Consider the following 10957-nt stretch of genomic DNA (forward strand, 5'->3'; position numbering starts at 1 on the left):
ACTACAGGTTCACACCACCATGTCTAGCTAATTTTCTATCTTTCTTTAGGGAAGGGGTCTTACTATATTGCTCAGGCTGGTCTTGAACTCCTGGCCTCAAGCAATCCTCCTACCTCAGCCTTCCAAGTAGCTGGGATTACAGACATGAACCAGCACACCTGACAACTTTTTTTTTGTTTTAATATGCATTTTGTGTGATAATACAAATAGCTACTCCAGCTGTCCAATGGTTGCAGTTTACATGGTATATCTTTCTCTGTCATTTTAGTTTTAACCTATTTGTATCTTTGAATTGAAGGTACATCTCTTTTAGACAGCATACAGTTAGACCTCAGTTTTTTATCTAGTCTGAAAATTTCTGCCTTTTTATCAGGTTATTTACTCCAGTCACATTAACATTATTATTAATATAGTTGAATTAATATCTGCCATTTGCTATTTGTTTTCCATAGGTCATATTTTACAAAATATTTTCTATCCCTTCTTTATCTCCTTGTTTTGTATGAAATAGGTATTTTCCAATGTAGCATTTTAATTTCTTTATTAAATTTTAAACTCTATTTTTTGACGTTTATTTTAGGTTCAGGGATACATGTGAAGGTTTGTTATATAGGTAAACTCATGCCATGGGGGTTTGTTATACGGATTATTCATTACTCAGGTATTAAGCCTAGTACTCAATAGTTATTTTTTCTTTTTCTTTCCCTCCTCTAACCCTCCATCCTCAAGCAGACCCCAGTGTCTCTTGTTCCCTTGTGTTCATGAGTTCTTATCATTCACCTCCCACTTACAAGTGAGAACATGCAGTATTTGGTTTTCTGTTCCTGCGTTAGTTTGCTAAGGATAATAGCCTCCAGCTCCATCAACGTTTCCTCAAAAGCTATGATACTAATTCACACTCCCACCAACAGTGTATAGGTGTCCCCTTTTCTCTACAACCTTGCCAGCTTCTGTTATATTTTTACTTTTTAATAATAGCCATTCTGACTGGTTAAGATGGTATCTCACTGTGGTTTTGATTTGCATTTTTGTAATGTTCAGTGATATTGAGTTTTTCATTCATCTGCTTGCTTGTTGGCCACATGTATATCTTTTTTTTTTTTTGAAATGGAGTCTCGCTCCGTCACCCAAGCTGGAGTGCAGTGGCGTGACCTCGGCTTACTGCAACCTTCACCTCCTGGGTTCAAGCGATTCTCCTGCCTCAACCTTCTGAGTAGCTAGGACTACAGGCCTGAGCCACCACGCCTGGTGAACTTTTTTGTATTTTTAGTAGAGACGGGGTTTCACCATGTTGCCCAGGCTAGTCTCAAACTCCTGACCTCAGATAATCCACCTGCCTCGGCCTCCCAAAGTGCTGGGATTACAGGTGTGAGCCACTATGCCTGGTCCACATGTATGTCTTCTTTTCAAAAGTATCTGCTCATGTCCTTTGCCTACCTTTTAATGGAGTTGTTTAAACTTTATTTTTAAAGTTATATTCTTATTTATTGCTCTAGGAATTATAATATACATCTTATACTCCACTTCAGTTTTATACTAACTTAATTACAGTGAGATATTTACAAAATTGCTCTACTATAGCTCCATTTTCTCCTTCTTACTTTGTGTTTTTATTTCCGTATATACTTTGTCTATATACAGTACAAACTCAACAGTGCAGTGTTATAATTGTTGCTTTAAATAATCTTATGCTGTTTGAAGGAACAAAAAAAATAAAACTATACTTATAAAGTTTTATATTGAGCTTCTTATTTATGATTTCTGGTACTCTTTGTTTCTTCCTGTGGATTTGAGAGACTATCTGATGTCACTGTCTTGCCCTACTGCAGCTTCCTTCCCTTCACCCTATTCTGTGCTGTCATTGTTAAATGTTACAGGCCCCCAATTCAATTATACTGCTATTGTTTTGTGCTATTGTTTTTAAATCAATTAAGGGAAGATGAGAATATGTAATTATGCTGTCTTTTATAGTTACTACGTAATTACATTTATCAGCACTCTTAGTTTTTTTTTCATGTGGATATGAATTACTGTGTGGTGTCACTTCCTTTCAGCTTGAAGAACTTCCTTCGCTATTTCTTGTAAGGAAAGTCTGACATCAACAAATTATCTCCATCTTTGTTTATCTGAGAATGCCTTCATTTTGCCTATAGTTCTGAAAGGTACTTTTGCCAGATACAGGATTCTTGGTTGATATCTTTATCCTTCAAGCACTTTGATTATGTCATCCCTTTGCCTTCTGCTCTCCATTTTCTTTCTGATGAGAAGTCAGCTATTCATTTTATTGGAGTTCACTTGTACATGATGAGTCATTTATTTTCTTGCTGCTCTTACGAGTTTTCCTTTTGTCTTTGACTTCTGACATTTTAACTATAATATACTTAGGTGTATATCTTTATGCCTTTATCCTTCTTGGAATTTCTTGAGGATTTTCCATGTGTAGATTAACATTTTTTCATCAGGTTTTGGAAATTTTCAGTTATTAGGCATTCATTTTTTTTTCCTGCCCTATTTATACTCTTCTCCTTGCAGTACTCTTATCATGTGTATGTTGAAGCACTTAATGGTGTCTCAGATTTCTGGAGCTCTGTTCATTTTCTTCATTCTTTTCTTCTGTTCTTCAGAGTGTATGACCTCTAATTATTTATCTTCAAATTCATTCTTTCTTCTTTCAGCCTTATTTACTGCAGAGCTCCTCTAGTAAATTGTTCCTTTCCACTGTTGTACTTTACAACTCAAGAATTTTCATTTGCTTGTTCTTTTGTAATTTCTCTCTTTATTATCTCTTTGACTTGTTATTTTCTCATTTTAGGCTGGTTCCTTTAGTTCTTTGAACATATTTATAATAGCTATTTTGAAGTGTTTATGTCTGTCTGATACATTATCTACCCCTACACCCTCACACGTTGTTTATATCGCCTGCTTTTTTCTGTACAATGGTCACACTATTCTGTTTCTTTGCATGTTTCATAATTGTTTGAGAACTGGGCATTTTAGATGGTATACTGTAACAAATCTAGATTCTGATTTGCTTTCCCACCACTACCATGGGGCTTGCTGTTTGGTGGTTTGCTGGGACTAATCTTGTGAAGTCTAATTTCCCTGCACTGTGAAATCTCTAATGTTACTGCTCAGTTTTTTCTCCTTGGTTTGTTTGTTTCTTTGTTACCTCAGAGTAGCTCCTGGGTCAGTTTACCTTAATATTTACCTAGTAATTGGTCAGAGTTGTGCTTATGCCCCTTAAGCCTTAATGATATAGAACTTTGATGATGGATTTCTGTGTGGCTTGGGGAATACTTATAAATTGGCTCCATGTTCAAGCAGTGACTAGTAGCTCTCAAATACACTTTCTGGTTGCTTTTGCGTCAATGCAGTGTAGCACATGTGCCTGCCATCCTGACCCCCAGTGATCTTAACAGGATTCTTTTTAGCTGTCTCTCTCCTTGATTTCAGTTGAATCATGGGAGCTGGTTTTTCCTGTGCTGTTCTCATGACATTGAAAAAGTCTCATGAAGATCTGATGATTTTGTAAAGGGAAGTTCCCTTGCACATGCTCTCTTGCCTGCTGCCGTGTAAGTCATGCCTTTGCTTCTCCTTCACCTTCCGCCATGATTGTGGGGCCTCTCCAGTCATGTGGAACTGTGAGTCCACCAAACCTTGATTCTGTCTGTTAAACTTCTGGCTGGTCTGCCATTTAATTTGTTGCTTCTAGTTACATTAACTATTAGCTTCCTACTAGTTGTTCAACATAAAGATCTCTACTGTTTTTGAAACCTCTTTAGGAGTGAGTTTTTCCATTCTCTGTTCCAATAAAGTCAGCCCTCAACAGCGCTGCTGACCTGCCAGTCTTCCAGTCTTTCCTAACACCCTGAGCAGAATTTTTGTGGTTCCTTACTGGAATGAAGATATGGTGGTAGTCTGATTCTACCTAAGTGACATCACCCTATAAGCAGGAGCTGGAGGATGGGGATGGTAGCCCCATCTTTTTGATCTGTCCCTCCTGGTATGGAACTTCTACCCTACAAGTGGGATCTGGGGTGGGGAAGGAACCTCAGTCTTCTTGACTAAGCCAACCCAAAATAGAGCTTCTAAAACATGAAGCTGCGAGTCGGGGGAAGAAGACGCTGGCAGCCTGTCTCTCTCAGGTGAAACTATAGCCTTATGACTAGCAGCTTGGCATAAAGGAAGCCCCATCTTCTTGGCTATACCTGCCCGAAGTATAGCTTCCATGACACAGAGCTGGGTTGGGGAGAGGTAATGACGGCTGGTTGGACTTCCTTTGTTCTTACTGAGACCTAGTAGATTTTCTTGAATAAATTCATCTCAATATACTGAATTCCCTGAGGTCAATTTCCAGAGACTTTAAATAGCTGTTTTCAATAATTTTCACCAGTTAAGTGGTTGTTTCAATGGGAAGAGAATATGTTTAGCTACTCACACAGTCATTCTGGAAGTCCTGCTCCCAAACCACTGATTTTTAAGTCTTTTATTACGTTTTTCTTGGCTTTTGTAAATCAACTTGTATTAGTCCATTTTCATACTGCTATGAAGAAATACATGAGACTGGATAATTTATAAGGAAAAAAAGGTTTGGTGGACTCACAGTTCCACATGGCTGGAGAGGACCCACAATCATGGCAGAAGGTGAAGGAGAAGCAAAGGCATGACTTACATGGCAGCAGGCAAGAGAGCATGTGCAAGGGAGCTTCCCTTTATAAAACCATCAGATCCTCATGAGACTTATTCACTGTCATGAGAACAGCAGGACAGGAAAAACCAGCTCCCATGATTCAACTACCTCCCACTGGGTCCCTCCCACGATACATGGCAATTATGGGAGCTACAGTTCAAGATGAGATTTGGGTGGGGACACAGCCAGAACATATCACAGTCCATTTTCAGATTTGCAGATGAGTTGGATCTGCTTACCAGTGGTTTAATTTCTGCAGTGTAGGCTTTATGTATATACCCAAACACAATGTCCATAACAAGAAAGAAAACATTTCACAAATTCATTAGCTGTATGCTCATGTGAGTGGCTACATTCAAGTTAATTTTGTGTCTCATGCATATAGCCTCCCCATTTTCCAGCAGAAAGTGAGAATGAGTTGTTTTCCTTTAACTGAATATCCAAGACACCCAAACTTTATTCCGTCAAGTATCAGACATTTCATTTTAGTCATCTGATGAACTCACTCTAAAATATCTCCTTAGTAACTTACACAAAGGCAGGTGATCCTAACTACTTGAAAAGGAGAATGAAGGATTGCTAAAAAGGAACCAGTTACAATATATGAAAGATATCACAAACTTTGCCAATTATAGAGAGAAGTCAGACACATTGATAGACACTGTAAAGAGTAGAATTGATACTGCCAAGGATCCCAAATATCAAAATGGTGCACATGTCTACCTCATTCACATTTCAGTGAACTGTCTGGCAAATAGATAAACAACAGCCTTCCAAATGACATGAACTGGCCTAGAAATCTATTCTGATAATGGCACTGTCATACCCTTAAACCTTCTGCAGGCCCAAACAATGAAAGAACCAATGCCTCCTCCTAACATTTAAAGTCTACTTTAAACTAGCCCCAACCTTTCTTTCCAGACTCAATCTCCACTGCTCCCCAATTTGTAACTTTCTCCAACCACATTTATTTCCCTTTCTACTACCTTCACCTGGTATGTTTCCTTTACCCTCACCACCCTGTCTTGCTAGTCTGAGAGTTCCTTAAGAGAAGGGATTGTGTTTTGCCCATCTCTGCCCCTAGGACCCACCACAAGGCCTGTCAGAATATTCAGTACATGTTTTTTTAATGAATGAAATTCTGCCATCTGAACCCTTAAATGTCACCTCCACCTTGACGCTTTTCCTGGTCTCTCACTTGTTCCAATTCCCACAGCTTCTTGCTTCTAACATCTTTAATGATACCTATCATACTTTTCCTTGTGCTTTGTTATAATTATTTAAATATCTACATTATTACTGCCACCGCTGCTTTTTTCCTCTTCAGAGAAAGAGGGAGAACAAGAGACAGAAAGACACACACACACACACACACACACATACACACACACACACACACACACACACACACACACAGGATCACAGTCTTAAAGAGCATGAACTTTGCCTCATTTAAAAAAAAAAAAAACTTCCTTGTGGAACTTAACACAATGCTTATCACATAGGAGACATAGGAGGAGTTCAAGAAATATTTGCCAAATTGAATTGCTAAAACATTTGGATATCAGTATGGAGATTTTACTTTAGATCCATACCTCATACCATACACTTGAATAAATTCCAGATGGCCCCAAAAATTAAACACAAAAAAGAAAAAACACCCTGGGGGAGTGGGGAAGACAGAATCACATATTTGTCCCAGCTGTTGAGGAGTGGTAAATTTCTGAATATCGAAAAATGAAAGAAACATTAGAGACAGGATGGACGGATTTGAATATATAAATGTAAAAAGGAATAGTTTTGCACAGTGAAATATGATAAAGCATACATAAAAATGAAAGCAATAAAATTGGAAAAATATGTGACAAATATAAAGGATGAAGCTGACTATCCAAAATATAGAGAATGGATAAAAATATATAAGGTCAATACCCAGATTTTACTTGAGAAGTGGTGAAAGAAGATGAATGAGGAAACAGCAAATTATGACATTAAAAAATGAAAAGCCTCATTACATAAAATTAAAACAAATGGATAGTATACTTATATACCTACTAAACTAGCAAAAAGGTTAAAAATGATAACATTCAGTGCTGCAGGGATCTGTGAAAATAGGCACACTTATACAGTTTAATCTTTTGGGAGTACAATCTGGCAACATGTAACAGCAGCTATAAAACAGCTCATACCTTTTGGCCTGGTTATTATACATTTGGTAAGATACCAGAAAGCAGTAACTCTAAACAGAGAAATGCAATTTGTACGGAAACCATTCACAGCATCACTTTTTATAACAGTGAAAATTTTAAAGTAACTTAAATCTCCAATAATAGAATGGCTAAGCAAAATCTGGCATATCATTACCACACAATCTTTTATTTTCGTGTGTAAGGGTATCTACCTATTCCATATTGCCAGGTCTTTGTTTTTATGATTTCTGCATCCTAGGTGTCTGGTACTCAACTGTCACTGTGTCTATTTCTAGAGTAAACTACCTCTTCAAACCCACCCTACCTACCACCCCAAAATCTAATTTGCTGCTATAACTAAGGAAATATCAGGCTCCCATTAAAATAAGGATCAGTGGGTCTCTCTGAGATCAAGACATGAGGGCCTCTTCTCCTGCACCATGGGCTTTCTGGCAGCTGTTTGAAAAATCTCGAAGGCTTCTTTTTTCTTTTTAAACTTATTACCAGAGTCCAGCTCTTCTCTGAGCTTCAGGATAAGTGGGGTATTACTAAAAAATGGTTTTGCTTTAATTATAGGCTCTTAATAAAACTGTTTGCATTTCATGAATGCTATGTACTGAGCAAAACTCCTCTAGTCCATAATAGAAATATTTTCATATGGAAACATGGAAACACCTTTGATCAAGAAAGATAGCCTTAAACTCTATAAATTATAAGTTCTGTGAATAGATTTGGCTATGTTGTGACAAAAAAGAAAGATATCTGGGGACAGTAATAACAAATACATCTATTAGAGTCATGGTAATATGCCTATTGTCAACTAAAATACATTTCTTAAAACTGAGGTCTTTTTTTGTTCATTACAGCTTATTACTGCTTCACAATAATAATGTGCTTGAATTTCACAATATGTGAAAATTACACAGTCATAATTCTCATCAAGGACTCAATCTCAAACTTATTTTTAAAAACAAACTGTTGGTTCTAAGTTGGAGGCTTTACTTAAGGCCATACATGATTAGCCTTCAAAAATGAAATCAAAGTAGTCCCCAGATATAGATGCTAACATAAACATATTAGAGCCCTTTTGTGAAAGACCTGGATACCATTCCTACCAAGAAGTCAGTGGACACATTAAAGGCAATTCAAAAGAAATAGAAATAAGAACATTCTGGGTGGGTAAAGCAATTGCTGGCAATGTTAAAAGAGAAGGATACCTTCATTTTGAGCCGCACAACCAACAAAACAAAACACTCAGAAGAAATTTAAGCTGTGAAAACTTGGCTGTGATGAGAAGAAGATAAAAAAAGTGAAGAATTTCCCACCATAGGTCTATGCCCTGGATGGGGCAAAGGGCGTTAAGTCTGCTTGTATGATGTTGGAAACAATAATCTTTATAGTTTTGAAAGAAATCACTAAATGGGATCCATTCTTTGAGTTTGGTCATTCTGTAAATTGCTTTATTTCTATACGTAAAACCTGTATTTATGAATCTGTAAATCTTTTCCCCCACTATGAACATGAGCTGCTTAGTGCTTTTGTCAGCAACAAATAGTGTATACATTATTAATTCAACTTTAATGGGTCCAAAGATTACATATGCTGAGTACTAAAGTAAAAATATAAAGCAGGTTGATAGGCAGGAAAGGAAAGAGGAATTCATGGAACCTCGGAAGCAAAACCTAGTTTCAGAATCCAGATCTGCTGAGGTCTGGCATCAACAGTCTTGTATACATTTATAGGAATTAGGTTGGCAGGTTGATAGATTTCTCATTACCAAGGTGGGTTTCTTGAACTCTCAGGAAACTAGAAGAGAATATTTGGAAAACAATCATACCAGCAGCAGGCCAGGAGGGTGAGACTTGAAGGAGATGTTGGCTGAGCCATTTCCTGAGCAGATCCGAAGGAAATGATTTCAATTATTGTCATACAATGAGCCAGATGCTCCCTCTTGCCCTATTCTAACTATTCTCCCAGCTCCAAAACAAAGAGGAAAGGAAGGAGGGGAAAAAAAAAAGGAAAGAAGGGGAGAGGAGGAAGGCAATGAAGGAGTGAAAAAAGGGAGGGAGGGAAGAAAGGGGAAGGAGGGAAGGAGGGAGGAAGGAAAGAAGGAAAAAAGGAAAAAGAAAGGGAAAAAGAAAAGCATTACATTAAAGCAAGAATTAACAGCTGTAATAAACATAAGGTTACTTTTGCATAAAATGAAAATAGAAAAGGTCAGTTCAGGAAATGTTAACACACTGGTTCAGTTTCTCTCAGTTCATAGGCCTGAATCATTAGGCGTTGCAAGCCCAATAGTACCACAGCTTTGTTGCTTGAGCTTTTATGAGGCATATCTGTGCTGGTGGCAGCTAGCAGACTGGCAGGGCTACAAACTGGCATGCCCTCAGGTCATAAACTAATTATGGCACAATCATTCACTTGTTCTTGCCATTCTGTCAATTACTTCATGAGTAGGGTTGGGCGGGACTCTTGTCTAAGGCCTGCTCTGGAAATAAGACCTCCTGGGCTTAAGCCTTCCTTCCTGTGGAGTTCTGTGGGAGTCTGCAGGGCCATCAATAGTCTCAGTAGGCCAACCAGTCTGCCCTTCTGCCTTAATAATCCACTCACCAATCAAGTGTCTGTGTTGTACAAGGCCCAGTGAGGAAATGCAAAAATAACAACATACTCCCGAAGGGCTTAGAGTCTAGGGGTAGGGTGGGGAACATAAGAACCATTCAAAACCACTGCTTAAGCCCACTTGCATTATCTCAAGCTCCGGACTTTCCTGAACAGAAGGGCCCTTTTGAATCTGGACACTGCATTAGTCATCTGAGTTCATCCCACATGTTCTGGGGGGGAAAAAAAAAAGACGTTTACTTCCAGAGTCAGTGTAAGCTTCCATCTTTTCCCCAATGACGGTGGATAAGCTTCCCTGTTCTCCAGAGTCACAATTCAATTAAGGTCTTACCAAAGACTTCCTGTCCAAGAGAAGGGTCAATCACTCTCCTCCAGCACAGCAACTCCCCTGCCCCAAGGCCCACCCCCACTGTACTCAATTGAAGTGCCTGACTAGGTACACTCAGAGGAGACAAATCCCTTTATATACAAGAGCCACAGACTTACAAATAGCCTCAGCGAGCCAGCATGCATTCCCAGAAATACATGTAAACACATGAAAAGGTATGTACACAGGTTTGCTTACCAACAAAGTCAGAAGAAAAGTAAACAGATTGGGAGGGGGAAATTTCACAGCTCAGTGAGCTGAAGACCTGGGTAGAAAGGAGAATGAATAAGTCCAACATACTGTGTTTCAAGGCAGCGGCACACATACACAGTCAGCAGTGACAACTGATTTGCTGAGACTGGAAAGCATGGATTTGTAGAGAGAATTCAGGAAACAGTTTGAGGATCAATAGGCCCCATCAGTATGCCAGTGATTTCATACTAATGCAGTCAAGGTCCCAGAGTAAATCATTTCCATGCTTATTACTGCTTATGGCAAACATCACCCAATTCAGACTTACAGGTTCAAATAGCCCTAGCTCCCTGACAGACATCGTTGAAAACATTCCTGCAAGGAGCACCCTTTGTAAGGTGGAGCCTGGCCAAGTACCAGGCGTCTGCTCCTCTCCATGGTCACATAGTCTCCTGCTGCCTTCCACCCTCATACAGGCCCCCAGTCTGTTTGCATTCCCACACCTGGCCCCACCTTCTAGCAGAGGCCAAGAGCATCATTCCTGGATGAATGCCCAGCCTTTGAAATCAGAGAGATGCAGGCTGTTAGATGAGGAGATCCAGATTCAAGACTTCTCAACACACACTTCCCCCTACTCAACAATGCTTACAATAAAGTTACACTCAAGAGGCACTCTGGCTGCTAGAAAAACAGGAAGCCAGAGGAGTGGGTAGGTCAGTTAGGCTCTCTAGACTGGCCTGAACACTGTGGAATGTCAGACTCACTAGAAAGTTGAATGCCTCCACTGAAGGTGTGATCAAAGTATCTTAAGATGGAACTGACCAACCACCCTTGTCTTAATAAAAAGGTATTTCTCCCCAAATCTGCCTTCCCCACCCTCCCCGCTTCACACACAAAGAA

Source organism: Trachypithecus francoisi, unplaced genomic scaffold (genome assembly GCF_009764315.1).
Source record: "Trachypithecus francoisi isolate TF-2019V2 unplaced genomic scaffold, Tfra_2.0 Lachesis_group6, whole genome shotgun sequence".
Lineage (NCBI taxonomy): Eukaryota > Metazoa > Chordata > Mammalia > Primates > Cercopithecidae > Trachypithecus > Trachypithecus francoisi.